The sequence below is a fragment of the Aythya ferina genome, assembly GCF_964211825.1.
Source record: "Aythya ferina genome assembly, chromosome: 4".
Taxonomy (NCBI): Eukaryota; Metazoa; Chordata; class Aves; order Anseriformes; family Anatidae; genus Aythya; species Aythya ferina.
In genome coordinates this window covers 65,194,596-65,214,699 of record NC_140300.1, presented here as the reverse complement: position 1 = coordinate 65,214,699, position 20,104 = coordinate 65,194,596, and positions in this window count along the sequence as shown.

The following is a 20,104-nucleotide window of genomic DNA, read 5'->3' as shown; positions in this document are numbered from 1 at the left end:
TGCCAACCCTTCTCCAGGAGAGCCAAACCAGGCTGGCTGTGGGGCACACATAGGTGCCCTTTATGTGATACACCCCCTCCATGAACGTATTTGAACCTGTTGCCTAACACAGCAGGGATGGAAGCTTGGTTTGCTCTACTCCGACATGAATCAGACACAAGGAAAGAAGAAACCCGTTTCTACTGATGTAAGCCAGACACTGATTGCCAGTGAGAGGCCAGGGACATGCTTTCTTCCCTGAAGTACAGCTATCAATGAGATCAAAACGCTCAAAATGAGAATGTGATTTCAACCTAATTCAAAATCACACGCTCATACCAATGTGACCTGAACTCAAGTTGGACTGGTGAATGTGTCTCAGGACATTTTACTCGAGAGCTAATGCCCAGATGTGCCTTTTTCTTTGTTCCTCTTGGGGAGATGTCAACCACCCCCATGCGATAAGCTAGACTGCTGTCTTCAGTGCCTTCTGCACTATTAGCTCCTGCTTTGATACTAAAATTGCCTGACCAAGGGCCGGCAATATGTCCTTGGAGCCAGGGCCTGACATCCTAGTTTTTCCTATGTGGACCAAACTGGTCTGAGGTGGGAAAGGGAGCGAACACTGACATTGGTAGAAGAAGAAGGAAGAAATTTGGCTACCTGTCCCTGGCTGTTTTCATGAGCACTGATGGAAGATATTATTTCAGGATGGAGTGTGGATATACATGCATGTGCCCATGCCTCTGATGACTTCCAAGTGCTTCCACATGTTTTTGTTCCACTCCCAGCTGTTCATCTCTTTATGTTTTTAAGGAGGTGGCGGGTTTCCAGCTTGGACTTAGTGGAAGATAAAATGCACCCGGCCAGGCTGCTGGGAATGCCATCGTGCACCTACACCAGGCGTCCTCACAGCCGTTCTCCTTGTTGGCCATATATGGCACTGATGCTATGGTAGTGCACCCAAAGGTAGAGCGTCAAAACCATACCAAGCTGATGTCACCCAGCCAGGATCTACCTCTGTAGGGCTCTCTCTTGCCACAATTGGCTCAACGGGACAACCACGAGCCATCAGAAAAGCTTGCATGGCAGAAACCACAAGGCAAAAGAGGCAATGCGATTACCTGAGGAAAGGGAGGTGTTGGGGGAGAGAGAAGGCCACACAGCTTCATTTCCTGACTTTGCAGTCTTGGGGAAGTGCGAAAGTTAAAGTTCCTGGCAAATGGCATCTCTGTAATGCAACCTGAAATACATCCTGCTGGAAAACAAACAACAAGAGAGAAGGGGTGGGGTGGAGGAGGAGGGAGAGGGACGAGGAGGGAGCACAAGAGGCATTCATTTCCTTCACAACGGATTCAAAGAATCATCTTTTATAGTGCCCTGGCCAGGAGAGGCAATTGTGGAAGGAGGCTGGAGGGAAATGAATTGTCAGAGAGGCACATATTTGGATGATTAAATGTCAGCGTGTACCTTGAATTAAGGAAAAGGAATTTACACTTCGTCTCACTGTGGAAGTGAAAACCAAATTAGAGCCAGGCTGTAAATTTGCCAGCCAATAGATACCAATTTGCTTGGCTATCTAAATGCCCAGGGAAACATTGAAACACGATTCCCCCAGGTGGCCAAGGGCTGCTGGGGGCAGCTGCTGAGTCCAGCAAGCCCCCTGGGCTCCTCCTGGCTTTCCTGGCTCTCCTCCCCTGGCTCCCAGCCCCACTGCACACGTGTGGGGTGCTGGCACGCTGCTCCACTCCCTGTGTCTCAGCTCCCCAGCAGATGTGCCTGCCTTGGAGCCACCTGGGCTTGAAGACAGGCTGGTATTTCGTCAAGATGCAGTTTTCCCGAGAGCCTGGCTCCCTCCTTCCTCCTGGTCAGACAATCTGCCAGCTGTATGGAGGAAGCACCGAGCTGCGCGCCTGCTTCGCGGCACAGGCGTGCGGCAGAAGCTGCAGCGTAAGGAAGCTGCCATCGCCCCTCAGCAGCTCCCAGCTGTTAGCTGAAGGGCTGCGTGATTCGTCCTGTTGTGCCCAGAAAGTCTGTGCCACAAAAGAAAGGAGGAATTGAGGTCCTACAGCTCGCAGGGCTGTGCTCACCCACAACACCTAGCCCTGCTGGAGTGCAGCGGGGTCATTGCTGCCTTTTGTCCCCGTGCAGCACCTCGCTGTGCTCTTCTCGGCATCTCTCTCACTATTTTTGCATCTCCCCCTCCGTGAAGGGCAGTGCAGCAGTGGAAGAGTTAACAGAGTCACGTTAATACATTCATGCTCTCTTTTTCTTTAGGGCATGCTTGCATATTAATGCAGGGGAATTGCAATGAACCTGTCTAGGGAGGCTAAAGGGAAAATTATGCAATGTCGGATGAGATGGTGGAGGAGGGGATCGTGCTCACTTCCAGGGTTCTCCTCTCCCTCAGCTCCCTCTGGCCGAGCATGAGACAACCTGGAAGTGAGGGGAGTACCTGGACGCAGGTCGTGACTTGGCCCCACCTGCACTGCCTTCCCGTGGGCTTGCTAAGCCCGTGACATGCATGCTTCAAGTCACCCTGGACATGCTTTTATTTTAAACCCAGTGCCACAAAGCAGAAAGGCTGAGAGAGCTGGGGATGTCCAGCCTGAGGGAGAGAAGGCTCCAGGGTGAGCCCATTGCAGCCTTTCAGTACCTAAAGGGGGCTTATAAAAAGGATGGAGTGCAACTTTTTGCTCGGGCAGATAATGACAGGACAAGGCGGAGTGGTTTTAAATTGAAGGAGGGGAGATTTAGGTTAGATACTAGGAGGAAAACTTAAACTGCAAAGCCCTGAACAACAACCCAAAAGCCTCTGACAGCAGGTGAAAAATGCAAGAAGCCCTGCCAAGTCTGCTTTCTCTGCTCTCTGCCTGTGTTCATAATCCCTCCTCCGGTGAACCGCCCTACAGATTTTATCTCACGAAGCAGTGTTCTTGCTCCTGCCCTGCAGTAGGTGAAAGAGTGAGGGTTTATATTCGTGGAGAAATCAGCTGTAAATCAGCCAGGCAGGAGACTAATAACTGGGCTCCTAATCTGTATAGGTGAGGGGATGGAAAAGGAAGGCAAAGGAGCTGCTGAAGGCAAAGGAGCCCTTTCTCAGAAGAGCCACGGGTGCTCCGTACGCTCACATGGCTGCAGCTGGTTTTTGCCTATGCAAAGCTGATCGGGGCAGGACACTCAAATTAGCCAGATGCAAAGTGGTCCAAACCACTTTCTGCTTCTGGTTTGGATCACTCCCCCTCTACCTTGTCTTTTGCCACCGCCTCCTCCCTTCCTGCAAAAGTCAAAGCGACTCTAACCACATCGGGTGAAAAATAAGAGCTCAAATCCGGCAGAGTCAATGAACAGGAGCGGGATTTTAGGAGGATATAGCTACTGCTAGGTGATTAGCTGAGGCTCTTAATTCGGGCTGCATGGGGGTGGGGAGCTCCACATCAGGCCTAATTGCTGTAATTGCCTCCTCAAAATGCCCATGCCCTTTGTTTAGGGTCTGCTTGGTTTGGTGGAAAGGTGCAGGGGGACACACGCTGCGGTGTTTAGGGGCTGGCTGGGGGCATTTCCAAGGACCAGACAGCGAGTGAGGGCCAGCGGATCTAACATGTCACTCCAGCCTTGGTTGGGCTGGAAATGAAATGTTCACTGCTGGAAATGAAATGTTCATTGCTGGAAATGAAATAATGCTCACTGCTGAACATTTCTACAGTCCTGGTGGACAAGGCCAATCCACACCAGTAAGCTACCTCTTGACACAGGAGCTGGCACAAGCTGTCCTTGACTTTTAGTCATTTTCTGACGCATCCTTCGTGCTGTGCCAGCTGCCAGGACCCATCAGTGCCCTGTGCCCACCTCCTTCTGCTCTCCTGCCTTCTCCAAAAGCCCCGACGCTGGTCACGTTCCTGACATCAGGCTGCACACGGTCTGTATTCATGGTATGATGCCCATGGGTTATCAAACAGGTGAAGAAGCGAGGTGTATAAAACAAGCATTAGGGAAAATCCCAAAATTTCAAGGGCTTCCCTCAGGGATTAAACTGATATTTTTGGCCACAGAATTTGGTGTCGCAGCAGAGCCACAGAAGAGCAAGCTGATCCCCTCCTCTCGGTGTGCTGCAAGACAGATTCAGTGCAAGGGACCAGCCTTGGAAATTATTGTGGTGGAAACCAGTAAGGCATGTGGTGGCACTTAATCTTTAACACAACCTGTGACTTTCTGCCTCTAGCGCCCGTTGGATTGATCACGTGTGAAGCCAGAGCTCACTCCCGAAAGCTGGCTGGCCCCAGTTCAGTGTTCAATCACAGGCCTGCAGATCCCAGCAGAGGCCTCCTTTAGGGCCATCGCTGTTTGCAAATGGCAAGAGAAACACCTCCCTTAAATCTCCCGGTGTTTGGGTGAGATTTGGGCCTCTACGACAGGGCTGAAGCTGGGCTTTGGGTAATGCTTGTTGCTGGGAAGAAGGAGTTGGAGAAGAGACATTTTTTCCCATCGGCTTAGGATCAGAAATAAGACGCTGTTATATAAGCGTGGCTGCAGCCTATTTATACATCGTGTCAGACTCGTACAGGCAGACCATGAATGACAAATCTCGCACTAATTCCTACGAATATAACAGTGGACCAGAGCTGAGCTCTGAAGCAGCAGTGAAAAGACACATCGTTGTATGTCAGCAGCAGGTGGGACTCCCCTTCAAACTATATTGAGGGATGGGTGATTTTTGTGCCTCGTAGAGGCACACTGGGTGCACGTGGCTCATCCCTTGCACCCATTTCTGATCCCCAAAGTGCCAGATCACGCGTGGTGCTCACCAGAGGAATGCCTGGCTGCAGGATCCCATGCGTGCCTCGAGAGGTTCAACACCAGTAGGATAAATGCCTTGAAGCAAAGCTGATTAAGTGTTGTTAGACACAGGGAGACTGCCGAGCCAGAAATGTTCAGAGGATGCAAGAGCACCCCGAATCCAAATGGCACGCACTGGCCCTGTTTCTGTATGTTCCTCCCTAATATTAATGCTCAATTAATTTTCAAGTTGCTGTCAAGTTGTCTTGGGTCAAAATGGCCAAGCCAAGCTAGCATAGACATGTCTGTGTGGGTCTAACCTGGTGGGCATGGCCCGATCCTTGTCTGGGATCCCCCTCAAGATAATTACAGCCATATATAAAAAGTGGTTTCAAACCCAGAAATGACTCCTGAGGCACAAAGAAGCAGTCATTATAATTGCGACCAGATAAAATCCCCAATCAGGTTCCAGTTTAAAGGCAGGTTGTTTATTTTCTCCATCACCTTCCAGCCTCGGCTCTGCAAGCAATTGGAGACCACTGCTTCTGCCAAGATCCTCTCAGGGCAGCTCTGCTGGCACCCACGGACACCTGAGCATCCCAGCCATTCATGGGAGGCCATGGCAAGAGGAGAAACTCTGTGGGCCTCCTTTGTGCTCTTGGCTCATCTCCCTTCCCTGCCTCACAGATGCTTTCAGCTCCCGCTGAGCTTTCCACAGAAATCCAGAGGGGACACATGGCCCTGCCTGTCACGCCCCACTGGTCCCCACCAGAGATGAAGCAGCCGTAGGGTCAAGCACAGAAGGCCCGGGGGCTCAGATGTGACCACAGCTGCTGTGGAGATTTCCTCTGCGCCCCCAGCAGAGCCCTGTGGCTGATTCACCTCCTGTCGGAGCTCATCAGGCACTGAGTCACCCATAAAATGCGTCAGATCCTCCTGTCTGCGGAGGGCTTCACGGGCTTTGCCCCCAGCACCCCCGCTGGACGTCGAAGCTGGGCCTTCTCCAGGAGGGCACGGGGATGGGAAACCTTTGCTGGCAAGGGTCTGTCCCTGCAGAGGAATGTAAAGCCAGGCTCGACAGCTCTCTCAGACTCCTGTGATTTGCATCTCCTGCCAAAGCGTGGCTGGCAAGAGCTTGAGACCCCAAAAATCTCCTTGAGAAGCATTCTCCTTCCGCCCCTTGTTTTGGAACAGGAACAGCAGATACAGTAGGATTTTCTGCTAATCAGATGGCTTCAGTACATGTCCTGGCCAACCCAACAGCACTAGGAGCCCTGAAGGGATGCTTGAGCTCCAACCATAATGTAGGGGTACAAAACGTCCACCTACACTGATGACCTGGTTGCAAATGCGCCTTGCAAACAGCACAGACCAGGGCAGGTGAGCCAGCGCTTCCCAGGTGACTCCTCTGGTCTCAGGCAATTTGTGCCCAGGGGACTTCCTGAGCCGGCACTGGGATCTCTGTCCCCAGCAACCTTCCGTAGATGTTTCCTCCATGAGTAGACCGAGGTGCTTTTTGAACTCATGCAAATGCTCGGCGTCCGCAGCATCCTGCAGCAAGGAGTTCCTCCGCTTCCTGGGGCAAGAGCCACCTCCTCGGGCTGCCTTTGAACTCACCATTTCCTTGCTTTGCTGCTCCTCCGTGCTTCTGGCCTGGAAGGGAAGGGCATTTCGTGCCTCCCTCCCTCCAGCCGTGGGAGCAGAAAAATAGCATTTTGCTTGCTGCTTTCTTTGGGAAACTTGCCCTGAATTAACTGACCAGAACAAGGGTTAATTTTGCCAAGTTGGTTCAGAAAAATATTGCCCCTTTTTTTGCAGCCTGTTTGCGTTATCACACAAAGGATGCATAAACAGGTCTCTACTCAGCTTCCAGAGAGTGCTGCTCACTAATTAATGTAAAATATCACCTAATAATTCTGTCGGCACATCATCTTCTGAGAAAGACGCTGGGTAGCACCACTCTCTTCTCAAGGGATGGAAGCAATTTCTGGAAGTCCTCCCGTGATGTGTGAGCACTCTCCAGGTTGATAATTCCTCAAACCCTGCCATTCTGAGCTCCAGCCTGGTAAGCTCATGGCTTGTGAGACCTAAGACATAACCTGTGCACGTCTGTGCTGGTGGATGTGTGCTGCCAACACACATTCGCTGGTGGATGATGGTAGTAAAGGGAGAAGTGACAAAATGATCACCTCCGAGTGGAAAGAGGAATGAATAGGAAGTCTCTAGCAAGCTTTACGTATCATTTCAAGCTTACATGAAGCAAAATAAACGTGTGAGTCAAGCCATGTGCACACACAGACGTGTATGCATTGCAAATGTCAGTCCTTGGGTGTGTTCTTGCCTGTTTTCAGCATCACTGCCACACATCCCCAGCGCACGGCTCCGGCGACGCAGCCCCAGCCATCTGTTTAGCCAGGACAGCTGGCAGATAGCAGAGGCCAGTGCGAGCAGCCTGCCTCCCTCGGCACCAGGTCCTGCCAGACTTACTCGGGAAGGCGACTTCAGCCACGCCAGATGAAAGCCAGGAGGAGGCACTGCGAGGGTGGGCACCAAGGCACCACGCTCCCCCAGCCCTACACCAAAACCCTTCTCTGCTGCCAGGCAGCGTGGTCCCAGGGCAGGAGAAACCCCCAGAAACATCCATTTTCACCCCAGCATTTCAGCAGGGAGAAGCTACAGGAGAGCTGTCCAACCTGGTCCTCCTGGAGGGACTTTCCCTGGGCAGGATATTTTTTTTTGCTTGTTTTATTTTAAAAAATGAAATATTTCCTCTAACTCTTTCAGCATCCTTGGTGCAACTACTACTCAGTGGCTGAGGGAAAGCGCGGTGAGCAGTGATGCTGAGCACAAGGAAACCCTAACACGGGGAAATGCGAAGGGGAAGAGGAAGGGAGGCCAACAGCAGGGCCCTAGGGGCTCGCCAAAGGTCAGGGCAATGGTGGCAAAGTGCAGGAAAGAGGAAGGAAAAGAAAGGAGGAACTGCCAGCCCCCTGGGAAAGGTGTGGAAAACCACATCCTCAGTGCATTTGTCCTGGTGTTGGCTGAGGTAGAGTTAGTTTTCCTCCCAGCAGCTGGTGTGGTGCTGTGTTTTGGGTTTGGGATGAGGACAATGCTGATGTTTAGTTGCTGCAGAGCAGTGCTTACACTAAGCCGAGGACTTTTCTGCCTTTCATACCACCCTGCCGGTGAGGAGCTGGGAGGGGACAGAGCCAGGACAGGAATTTTCTCCCCAGTTCTCTCCCTCATCCAAAGGGGAGGGGGGTGTGCTGCATGGTGCTGAGCTGCCTGCAGGGTTAAGCCACAGCAGCGCTGCTCTCAAACAATGCCTTAAGACAACGGCCCAGCAATTTTTCACAGAGGTAGCCCTGAGACCACCACGATGGAAACAGGGGCTCGCAGGATCTTCCCGAGGGAGGGGCAGGCCCATCTGCCAGCATCAGTGATGCCACCAGGCGGCTTCATTTGAAGGAGGGAAGCCGAAACAATTTACCCAGAAGCAGGGACCTCAGCTGAGTTACCGCCATGCTTAGGGAACCTCATTAATCAGGATTAGTCCTTGGGATCCCCCACTGATGGCAAAGCCATCAGGGTGACTGCAACCCACTGTGGGTCCATGCGCCCTCCCCATGTGGTGTGCTGGCTTCTGTTCCACTCGAGACTCCTCCTGGGGTTAGGAGCATGGTATAAGATAAAAGAGGAAAGGGAAATCCCTGGCGGAAGGGCTGTTCAGAGCTGTCCATCCTGGCAGAGGTGGCATTTGTTTGGGTTTGCAGCAGGTCACTTCACCCCCAGGGAAGGTTTCTGTAAATGTGGCCATGTGACAGCTTTACAGAATAATGTTGAGATCCACATGCACCTCCTGCAGACCTGCTGGGCCACGGGACAACCTGCCTGCCTTTTATTTGGAGAGTAAATAATTGGCAAGAACATGTTTTTGCTTCCTGATGTGGGTGCTGGCTGCCCCGTTTCTGTATGCTTGTGAAAAACAACACAGGTCTGAGGGAAAAGCTGAGCTTTCCAATTCTCATTAAATCTGCTGTGATGATTTTTCACCCTTCCCTGGGTGTTACACACGTCCCTGTCAGCTAAGGAAACCCACCCTGTGTCACTGAGTCCCGCCTTGTCCTGTCCTGTCCTGTCCATCACGAATGTGCAACGGAGGAAGAGTCCACTTAAAGCACTCTCTGTTTTTCTGAATTGCCTTGATAGAGCCTGTAGGGAAAAAAAAATAGCTATGAGAAAGAACTAAGGACTGCGAGGAGCCTGGAAACAACAATACTATCAGGGAAGAGTATCCTTCCTCTCCGGGGAAGTGCAGCCAGGGCATACAGCAAACACTGATGGACGTGTGTGCATGGCTGTGCTCTCGTGGGAAAAGGAACTGGTATTGCTATTTTACACAAATTTTTAGTTATATGTATGAATTGGTAATGCACATGATTTTTATATTTTTGTGTGTGTGCGTGACAGTCTCACTGATTTGTGGTGAGGGTGTTTTGGGGCACACACGTCTCAGCATCGCTGGTGGCTGGTGAGCGAAGGCACGCTCAGCCAGCACAGATGGGCTTCGTGTTAGCCCATTTCCCTTTCTCTGACACAGGAGAAATGCATCTTGCATTAGTGCTATTTCCTACCCACTTAGAAAGGAAGAAGTGGGTGGTGGCCACATCCCTTTCTCTGAAGGCTGCCCCCCAGCAAAGGGGGGGCCCAGGGCTGATAGGAGGGAGCAGAGGAGGCCCACTACAGCACTGCCTCTGTTTGAAGCACGTCAGACTTGTCTTTTAACCACCATCACAAAGCCAAGGGGCAGTGCTGCCTGCAGCAAACCCTCTTCAGCCTTACCTAAGCACCACAACACCTTCCTGCTTCTTCACTGCCCAGCAATGCCGGCTGCAGTCCTGCCTTCCGAGGGGATCCCTGCCTTAGCTTAAACCTTAGCAGGAAAATCTCCTTTGTCCTTATTTTTATTTTTTTTTTTTCCTTGAAGCTGTGACACCTTGCATCACCCGTCACTCAGCAGGAAGTTTTGTGCTGATAACAGGTGCTGGTGGGGATGCTGGCTAGCTGCTGTGGTCACCGGCTGGGAGAAACAAAGCCCCGGCAGGGAAGGCTGCCCAGGCTCATGAATTGCACAACGTAACGAGCAAATATCATTAACAAGAGGCTGCAGTCTCTTGGCTTTGGGCCCTCCCCCTCTCCATGCACAGAGGCAGATGTCAGGGTGTCAGGGCAGCATCTCCCTCCGATGCCCTGCGTGCCTGCAGCTCATGAAATGCTCTCCAGGGCAGTGCCAGCCCAGCGTGGCCCTTCTCTGCCTTCCCTTAGCCCTGAGACCTCCAGGACAAGCCATTTATTGTCCCTGTTGCATGGCCTCAAACAAATATTCAGCCGTGCTGGTTTATTTGGGCCCTGTGATGCTCCAAGGGCTGCTTCTCTTTGGCATTGAGGGGTGGGTCTCTTCCATTACCATTTTGTCGGTGGAAGAGATGTTAAGGCTAGGGTCAGAGAAAAGAAAGGGCTGGAAATGTTCTCCGTTTCCTGGAGGCGGCCACATTTCCTAGAGGCGGAAAAATATTTTCCCCCCACAAATCGCTCAGTCAACCAAAGGATGAGTCACTGGTCTCCTGCATTTCCACCTGACCCACTTTTGTCTTGCCAGGGCTGACTGCAGAGCTGCTGATTCTAGGATACGCGGATGCAGAGCCGTGGAGCTGCAATGCTTTGGGCTCCACCTGCTTGGAATAACCTGGGAAGAGGGAAGCAGCTTTTCAGCCCTGGGCTTCCCTTGAAGGCAGAAAACAACGTCAGTGCCTGGGCCACCATCAACATCAGCCCTCTCCAGGCTGCAGTGAGAAGGTCCTGGGGGCCCCTGCCCCATCTCCTCGCTGCCGCAGGGAGGTTGGACACCCAGCAGCTCCGAGATAAGCCCGAGGTCTGGGGCTGTGAAACTGTTACTCCACGGTTAGGTTTCCCCCCCGGGAAGTCAAAAGGAATAAACAGCAGATGGGGCTGCCTCTTCTGCTTGCCTGCTAATGGGTTTCAGCAGGCTGCTCCTAATTTGCATCGCTCCTGTCCGTGGCAAGGTGCTGTCGTGAGTCAGGACATTTGTGCAGCCTGAAGGACAAGCATATCTCAGAGATGCTCAGAGGGCAGTGCCCACCAGCTGTCTGCTCACCTCCTTGCTGCTCTGTCCAATACAGCCTCTCCTTTTCCAAACCAAGGAGCTGAGAAACACAGAATAGTGGCAGAAAGCAGAAATGGCATCCCAGGCACAGAAACAGCCCTGGGCAGCAGCATAAATAGACTTGTGCTCGCTCTGCTTTGTGCATGGTGATGTAGGGATTCTTTTCCACCACCCAAGAAAAATTCCTGGCAGTTAACTGTCCACCCAGTTTGCACTTTCCATGTCCAAGGCATTGTATTTCCTATTTTCCTAGCCATTACATCTCAAAGAGGGGATGTAAAGCAGGGGACTTGCCTTGAAACCAGATCAGGACTTGCTTTCACCTCTGTTTTCTGGTCTGTAAGGCAGGGGTGGCTCTTTTGCCTCCCATTATAACTGTCTGGCTCGTCTGGCTCCTGGTGCAGTATCTCATTTTCTGAAAAAGCCCAAGCCTTGGCTCTGCCAGCCACGGCCAGTCCCTGATTGAAGGCACAGAGGAATCCTTAGGCGAAACTCACTGAAGTGGGGCAGTTCCCACAAGGGCCAGTCTGAGGCTACAAGACCAGCTGTGTCTCAGGTGTTTGAGTCCCACAGGTCTTTTCAGCTCCTTCCTCAGGCTGGTCCTGACACGGGCTATGCCCAAGGGCCCTCTGCACTCCCCGCTGGGCCCAGCTATCTCAGCCTCCAGCCTCGTTTTGCAGCTTCCTCTCAGGGCATCTTTCCCTGAGGGCAGTAACTGCAGCTAAAGGGGAAGGCTGGGCTTATTCGGATCCTAAGGGTGCGAGGATTATTTAGAGCTCCAGCTCCACTTGTGCTAAACGGAGGCGATTTGGTGGTCTGCTTTAAAACCTCCCCTCATCGGGTGCTGATGACTGCAGGAGATCCATGTACACACCCAGCTGGTTGTGCACCCCAAATACACACACAGCCCCTACAACAGGACAGTACCACTGCCTTTCTGCCTTCCTCCGTGCCTGACAGACACCGGGAGCGATCAGCAGCAGCAAACAAGCCACACAGCTCCTGCCCACAGGCTGCGAAATGTGGCAGAAGGAGGCCAGGCGCCTCCGTAAACAGCTTGCAGGGCATCTGGCCACGGCGCAGGCTGGGGGCTAGGTGCTGGGAGCTGATGAAACGGCCTGTTTGTGTTCTCGGTGCACATGGCCCTAATTACTGGTGCCTGTGCGCTAATCCGTGCTCTGCAGGCAGGCCGGGAGGTGAGGCTGGGTGCCCAGCCCAGTGCTGGCAGGGGGCGGCTGGAGGTTGGGGTGCCCGTGTCCCACACGTGACAGGCACCCAGCCTCTGCCGTGAGCACCACCCCGCACAGCAAGGAGCTGGGGAACCCTCCCAAAGGTCACCTCCTGGCTTTTGGGCACGTTTCGGGTGCAGGAGCTTCACCTGGGAGGGTCTCACGCTGAGCGAGGGAGGGCAGAAGCCTGTCCCTCCTGGCTGCGGCCATGCCAGCATCGGCCGCACCCCGGCTCCCATGCGAGGAGGTGATTCTCCCAGCCACGCTGCCCTCACTCCTCCACAAATGCTTACAATATTTGGCACTCGCCAGGGCCCTGGCCCTGCGCCACGATTTGGGGCGGCGTGACAGCTATTCGGTCCACCCTGGAAAAAAGTGGGAGATGGTGTTTGTGTGGAAGTCGGGGGGTTGTTTATTCAGCTCTTCCCATGAGCTCTCCTGACAAGTTGCAAGCTGTTTAGTGCAGTTTTTCTTCTTCTTTTTTTTTTTTTTTTTATTATTATTTTTTTTAATGGGAGCTACAGCTTCAAACACATTTTTTCTCACATACACCTTCATTTGGTCATCTGAGCACACATTGCAGCTACTCATAGCCTAGTAAAATAAGCAGTGCCAGGTCTTTTCAGGTCCTTTTCTCTTCCCAAGAGCAGTCTGTTGCAGAGTCAGGTCACAGCCATCCTATTAAGCTTCCTTGTGCTCCAGAGCAGGACATCCAAGCTGCTGACTGGGTCTCCCTTCCAGCTGCAGACTAACACGGTACCCTGCTGCTGAGGTTTGCATCTAGGAAACAAGTGTAGTCCTCAGGCAACCTGCAAAGATAAAACCTGTTCCTCACTTCAGACCCTGAAAGTACATAGCAAAGTATTTGCAGGAGAGTGCAGGCATGTCCAGAGTCAGGGACATACAAGGTGCTGCATTCGGCCAAGTCTAAGAGCATTAATGAAGCTGGTCTGGATTTACATCAGCATGAAGGAGAACAAAATTCAGGCTTTAAAAAAAGAAAGGAGTCAAGGAAATCCTACACAAATGTAATAGGTGTTAAAGAAAGATTGTGGTTTATTTTTTCAGTGGTGAGGAATGAAAATTTCTACCGAAAGTCAATTAAGTGAGCAAGCAGTATGCTTTTACCTGGTCTTCATTTTGGGTATCACGTCAAGCCCCTAAATCTCCCTTTAGAGATGACTTTTAGCTCCACCAATAAATATCACTGCTGGAATTGCAATGAAAGGGAATCAGTGCATTCAGTGATATATGGATCTGCCATGAGACAATAAGGTTCACCTGAAAATATGGTCATAATTTTTCACTGTGCCTTATTTCCCTGCTTCCCACATTTCTCTCCCTTTATACTTTAGTAGTTCAGGCTGAAACCCTCCACTCACTGTGACCCTGATTGCAGCAAGGATGTGATCACAAACACAAGCCTAAGGGAGACCCAAGACTTTTTTTAAAGAGAGATTTAGCAGCCCTGAGTTGCTGGCAGTGCAGTGAGCATCCTGTGAGTGAGATGTGAGTGGTGTGCCTGCATGCACAAGAACTGCCTCCCCCCAGGAAACACGGTAACGAATATAAAAACCTGATCAAAACACAGCTGGAAACAGGTTGCTGGGGCTCAGAGAGAGAACTGCCAAGTCGCCATCTGCTTCCTTCCAGCAAAATCAAAAGAGAGGTAACATTATCTGGGGAAGAACCTTGTATTCATGTGGAAGATGTCCAGGCCAGCAGAGGCATATGTGAATATACCTGTTTTTGCAGGAGCCTGCTAAGCACAAGCCTTCTCTCATATACAAACCTGCTCCAGCTCGTGCTTCTCCATTACCTGCTGGGTCAGAGCCCCAAGCTGGGAGGCTCTCAGTCACCACTGCCCCTCCACAACCCAGCACCTCCAGCAGCCCCAAGGAGCTGCACCCCTTTCCCCCCTGTTACCCCCAGCCCATGCCACAACCTGAGCTTCACCACTTTATTCAGCAGGGGTGCTCTGGCTGCTGCCCTCTCCCTGTGGATAGTCTGTGTTGGTGTTGAAATTCATATGCATTAGCTATTTTAAGTGCTAGCCTCTTTCTCCAAAATGCCCTTGGGCTGGAAAGCTTCTTGGGTTACCTCATGCACCGCTCCTGTCTGGCTCATGCCAGTTCTTAATACTTTCTGCCTCTCCAGTAAAAAAACAAGTTTTGCCTGCAGATCCCAGCTTATCCATTGCATGCCTTAATCAGGTTTGCATTGGGCTTGAATGTGGTATTCAGCCATGGGGAGCAAGGTAGTGAGCTTTCACACTTATTCACTTGGGCCTAGCAATTAATAACTAGCATGGTCAATGGTTAAATGGCACTCAACCCCATACACAGGCACAATAATGGCACAATTAAATGTCCTGAATAGACACTGAATTACTTCCTTAAGGTGGCTGCTAGAGCTCATACAGTCCAGAGAGTTTTTAATACTAGATGCTAATGGTCAATGCTCAACTGTAGGCCTGGGTTAATTAAATCATTCCACATCAACCGAGCTAGAACACAGCCTAATTGGCATTTCCAGTTTATTGCTAATACGCAACCCCCTCTAGACCCAGAATTAATCGGTATCATTGATTATTCTGCCCCTACTTACAACACTGGTTCATTCGACCCCCTTGAAAGAGAAAGCTTGGCCAGTGTGTGCAGTCTGAAAGAGAAAAGCAGACGGTGTGTGGGTGACTGAGACCCTGCAGAGCTCTTTCTTAGCTCAGCCAAAGCCAAGTAAAAAAGACCTAGAGCACTCCCCGGAGACAGCCAGTTTTGCAGTAGGAAGGTCCTGGAATGAGCGATCTCACCCGGAGAAGCAACAGCTGAGTAATGCGATTCAGAGAACACCAAAATTACAGGTGAACCCTGTGTTCTGCAACAGGCTTTGAAGCCACGTGTCTTTAGGCCTTTCTACATGCTTGTTTCCCCATCCATAATAAAATAAGTAAAATAGCTCTTAGTTGCCTCACAGGGTGTGTGAGGTGTACTTAATTGATATGTGCAAGCAATTTAAAGGTTCTGGGAAGAGGGGAGAATTGAGAAGATCTAAATGGCACTCATACTCCTGCATGATGCCGTGGCCTTGTGTACTGCACTCTTCAAAGGATGAAGTATCCCATGTAAACTCCTCCTTTTAAAAGCAAACCCTAATTTGAAGCCTGACAGAACCATCCTGCACTATTTTAATCTCAATGCACGAGGTGTCTTTGTAACCTTAAAATCTTGCTCCTTGACATGCAAGGGTCTGTTCTGACCTGAGGAGATAGATGTACTTTTTGCATGCAGAAAAATAGTGCAGGTCAAATTGTCCTTCCAAAGAATTCACCCCAAGGCAATGGAGCAGAGGTAAATCAAGAGAAATTTGGAGGGAACCTGGGCTTACAGAAAGCTGCAGCACCCTGCTCTGCACCACAATCAAGAGATGATACAAACACATCACCAGTCCTTGGATGTGGCTTCTAGTTTTCTTATTGCGTTGGTTTGCTGGTAATGTTATCAAAGAGTCACCTAATATATGAAATAAGCACTCTTTTCTGAATGCCATAACATTTAGTTTGTTTTCCATCAGCGATCTAGACTCTTTTTCCTTGTGTTCCTTCTCCCTGTGCTGCTGACCCCCTGTATGATATCAAAGTTTAATTTTCCTTTGGCTTTGCCTCATCGTGGCCTTCAGAAAGCACCGGAGATTTCAGCCACTCTGAGACATTGCAGCACACATGGCTGTGGGTATATATCCACAACTCTTTGGACACACCAGTGCCAGGCCTATATGCAGACTGCTGGGCTCTGGTGTGCCTGTATGCACGGAAATGAGGAAACCAACCTTTCAGAGGTCTTTGCTGCCAGATTTATTCCTGCCCAAGGGAAAATAATCAAATGGTAGTGATAGATGTATTTGGCATGCCAGTCACTGGAATATTGTTCATCAAAATGATGGGGCTGTTTCTCTTTAATCTGGTTGATGCTATAAAAGACCACAAAAGAACCTCATGATGAGATAGTGGGGCAGGTGGCTCAGCTCCTTGCTCCCTAAGCAGGCAGTGGCTCAACCTCGACAATAAATGTCAAATGTTGCTAGACAATACCTATCACTGGCAAATAACCAGTATTTTGAGAAGGAAATTCTTTGTTCAGAGAGCTCAGGACCCCTCCTGTTCCCCCTGTGAGGCAGAGAAATCATTGACATGTGATGGAGGGACAGCTAGCCCTGTCTAGAGATGTTCAGGCTCTGGTAAGGGTTCTGCATGATAGAGACTCCATCTCATGAGCAGCTGATGTAGGGATCAGTTCCTCTCTGATTTTATCCTGCCTCCACTTCAAACCCTGGGATGTGCTATCCTATATTCTAAGATGGAAAACTGAGCAAGGTCAGAGATCTCCTCTAGGTAGCACTCGTAAATAAGTCAGGGCTGGGAGCTGCAGGCTGCTGCTGTCTCCCAGGGCAGCAAAGCACACAGTTCAGCCTCTGTCCCAGGAGACCAGTGGCAGGAGTGGGTGAAGAGACCCAGCCACTGCCAGACAGTGATTCCTCCTCTCTAAGACAGTTCAGATGAATCACCATCATCCCTTCTGGTGGAGATATCTGCTCCCCTACATCAGCCACAACAGGAGCCCAGCTGTCCTGCTTTGAGACATTGAATGTTTGGTATTACCCATCTGATGTGAGAGCTGTAGCAAATCTAGACTTTTAGATCAGGTTGAGATTTGCTGAGCATCCATGGAGCCACTGGGACTTGATGTTTCCCAGAGAACTTCACATCAGTGTAAGGTATTTGAGCCTTTGAGGCTGGGACAAGGACTTTTGATGACGGAGGAGGACAGCCTTTAGCACATCACAATTAAGCACCACCACAATGCAGTCAGAGTATATGGACATGACCCAGGCTGAATGCGTTACTCAAGTGACAAGCTCCATTGACCTGCCAGGGAAGACAAGCCAAGATGGCTAATTTAGCATTCTACAGACCAATAGAAAGCATTTATTTGAAGGTTTCTTATTAATGCAATTAAATTGGCCTCCCTGGCTGCACCTGGGCTATCTTTACCACTGGCCTACGTTACTCTGGCTCAGACACCAATACAAATAACCAGAGCTGGATGAAATGATAAGACCTGGCTTGTTTGAGGACAAGCTCTCTGGCTTGCTGGGTGGTTTCAGGTAAGTCAGACTGTTTCTTTTCACCTGACTTTCCTCATCTATCCAGTAACTGCTCCAGCCTCAGGAAAGGTAGAGGTTGAGGGTTGTTCTCATGTGAGAATTTTCACTCACTCTCACTCCAATGAGTGAGAGCACTTTCCAAAGCTCTGCTTTTAAACTTCTGTAAAAGATAAGAGGTAGTTCAGGACAAGATGAGCACACTGACCTAGCCAGGGAACAGGAAGAGAAAATACCAAAATTAAACTTCTCCCATTCTCCTTTGCATAGCTCATCCCACCTGTGACACAGCTTAGTCAGCATGACATTTGCAAACCGACTGGGTAAACAACTGAATCATTAAAAGAAAAGGAAAGAAGGAAAGAAAGAGAGGGAGGGAGGGAGGGAGGGAGGGAGGGAGGGAGGGAGGGAGGAAGGAAGGAAGGAAGGAAGGAAGGAAGGAAGGAAGGAAGGAAGGAAGGAAGGAAGGAAGGAAGGAAGGAAGGAAGGAAGGAAGGAAGGAAGGAAGGAAGGAAGGAAGGAAGGAAGGAAGGAATCATCTAGGTTGGAAGAGACCTCCAAGATCACCTAGTCTAATCTCTGACCTAACACTAACCAGTCCTCCACTAAACCATTACCACTAAGAGAGAGAGAGAGAACACCTTCAGCCAGGCTGATCTTAAAAAGATACACCAAAAAAACACCTTTCTGAGGTGGGTAGGCATTTAGTCGTATTGACAAACCTTCTTCTGAGGTAGATGTTTCTTTACCTCATACTACTCGTAACCTCATCAGAACAGGACAAAGTATTGCAGCAGCTCAGCCTTGCACTTAGCACATTAACACCATGCAGTGCATTGCGGTCACTGTCCAGGGTTTGTTTATAGCTGATGGCACCAACAAGGTGTGAGGTTTAGCCTTCAAAAAGAAGATTTAGTAATAATCTTTGCCATTGATTTCAGACCACTTACCATGCATCTTTTCAATCTGCCATCAGAAAACTTTGGATGTGAGGACTTTGACTGATGTTATGGCTATGGCTAAAGAGGCTGCAAGTGCAGTGGCCTACTAAGATCCTCTGTATGGTCCCAGACATGTGGTCCAGCAGTCAGGTGTCCCTCCAATGGACCACTCTTGATAAAGTGTTTCATAGTTATTTGATTGGCTTCATGGCTCAAAGACTGTCCCCTCTTATATCTACAAATATTTTGGTGATCACATGCTGGATACCCTCATTCCACAAGCTAGTTGCTGCTGCAAAATCTGACTTAGACAATAGGAAAAAGGAAACCTTTTAGAAACAGAGCTATGCACACTCATTGCATTTGTCTGAATCAGGCCCACAGGGATGTTCAGCTCCAAACTACCCAAACCGATCAATTGCCTTGAAAATATATTGATCTTCCCAGACATACAAATGTAAGCTTGGATCCAGAAGAGAATCAAGAAAGAGAAAAAAAAAAAAAAAAAAACACTTTTTATCTTGGGGCATATCTGTGAGCCCTACAGAAGAGTCCTCAGCAGCAAAATCTATTGCTAATGTGAGGAGGCAGAGAAGAGATGTATGCCGCTTTGCCTGAACTGCCCCTCTGATTTGAAGGCACCATCCCTGCCTCCTGTTGACGTTTTCTCCCCAGAAGCGAAAATGCAAATGAATCACTAACAATTTTATAGAGCTGTGCATGTTATCATGGTTGTGTAATTAATCCTGAGCCAATCTGATCTGAGGAATTAATAACGCTGCTGTTGCTGGGGTGGAAATCCTTGTTACCTGCAGCAGGGCTGGATTTGCTGTTCATCTGCAACTGCACACTTGCAGACACTTGTGATCACAGCAGCAGGATTTATATATAGGGTACACACATATAAGGCAAATATGCATAGAGCAGGGGACAAGGAAAAGACATGCATCAGGATCTAAAGTTTGAGTGGCTCTTCTTTTCAAAAAAGAAGGTTCATCGTGGCCTCTGCACAAGATTTCAGGTATGGTATGACAAAGCCTTTTGTCCATACATTGCTTCTAAGACCTGGAAAGACACCTACAACACTTTGGCATTTCTACCTGTTCAAGGGAGCTCTTTACTTAACTTCTTCTCTTAAACACCTTTGTCCAAGAGATCCCTGTTGAGAGGAGCAGAAGGAACTAGCCTGGTTAAAGGGAAGAAACCTGCAGGCCCAGAAAGAAGTGCACATTCCCTCATCCCCCTCCATTTCCCATCTGCACTCTGTCACACAGAAGCATATTGATGAGATGCTCAGGTTTCATCTGAGCAACAGAGCTTGGTTTGGTTTCAGAAGGAGGAGAAAGTTGTACCTGCTCTGGGCACTAAGTCGCATGCAAGAACACCTTCAACATTTGGCTTGTGATTCCTCCAATATCATTGCCCAGGTGAGCTGTCTGGGTTTGATCTTCCAGGCTCTCCTGCTGTTGGAGGCAAGGTCTCTTTATATTTGAAGACATCAAGACCCACTTTACCATCTTCTCCCAGAGAGTAGTTTTGGTCTTTCCTGCTCAGTAGCTGATATGAGAGAGTCTTGATCCCGACAGTGACCTAGACAGAGCCTCTAAGAGGTCTAAACGAAATGCTGAGGATCTGGTCTTCAAATTTTCAGTCCAACAGGATGCTTTTATCCCCATTAATCTCACACTGGATTAGATGCCCATTGCTTTTATCAGTCTTCTCTTTGTTCTTTCTCCAAAGTCAACAGACACTCGTCCCACCCAGCCAACAAGCATGCCTGAGTCTGATGTAGCTTTGATCCACTCCTCCAGAGAAGCTGCCTGGGAGCAGAGCCCATC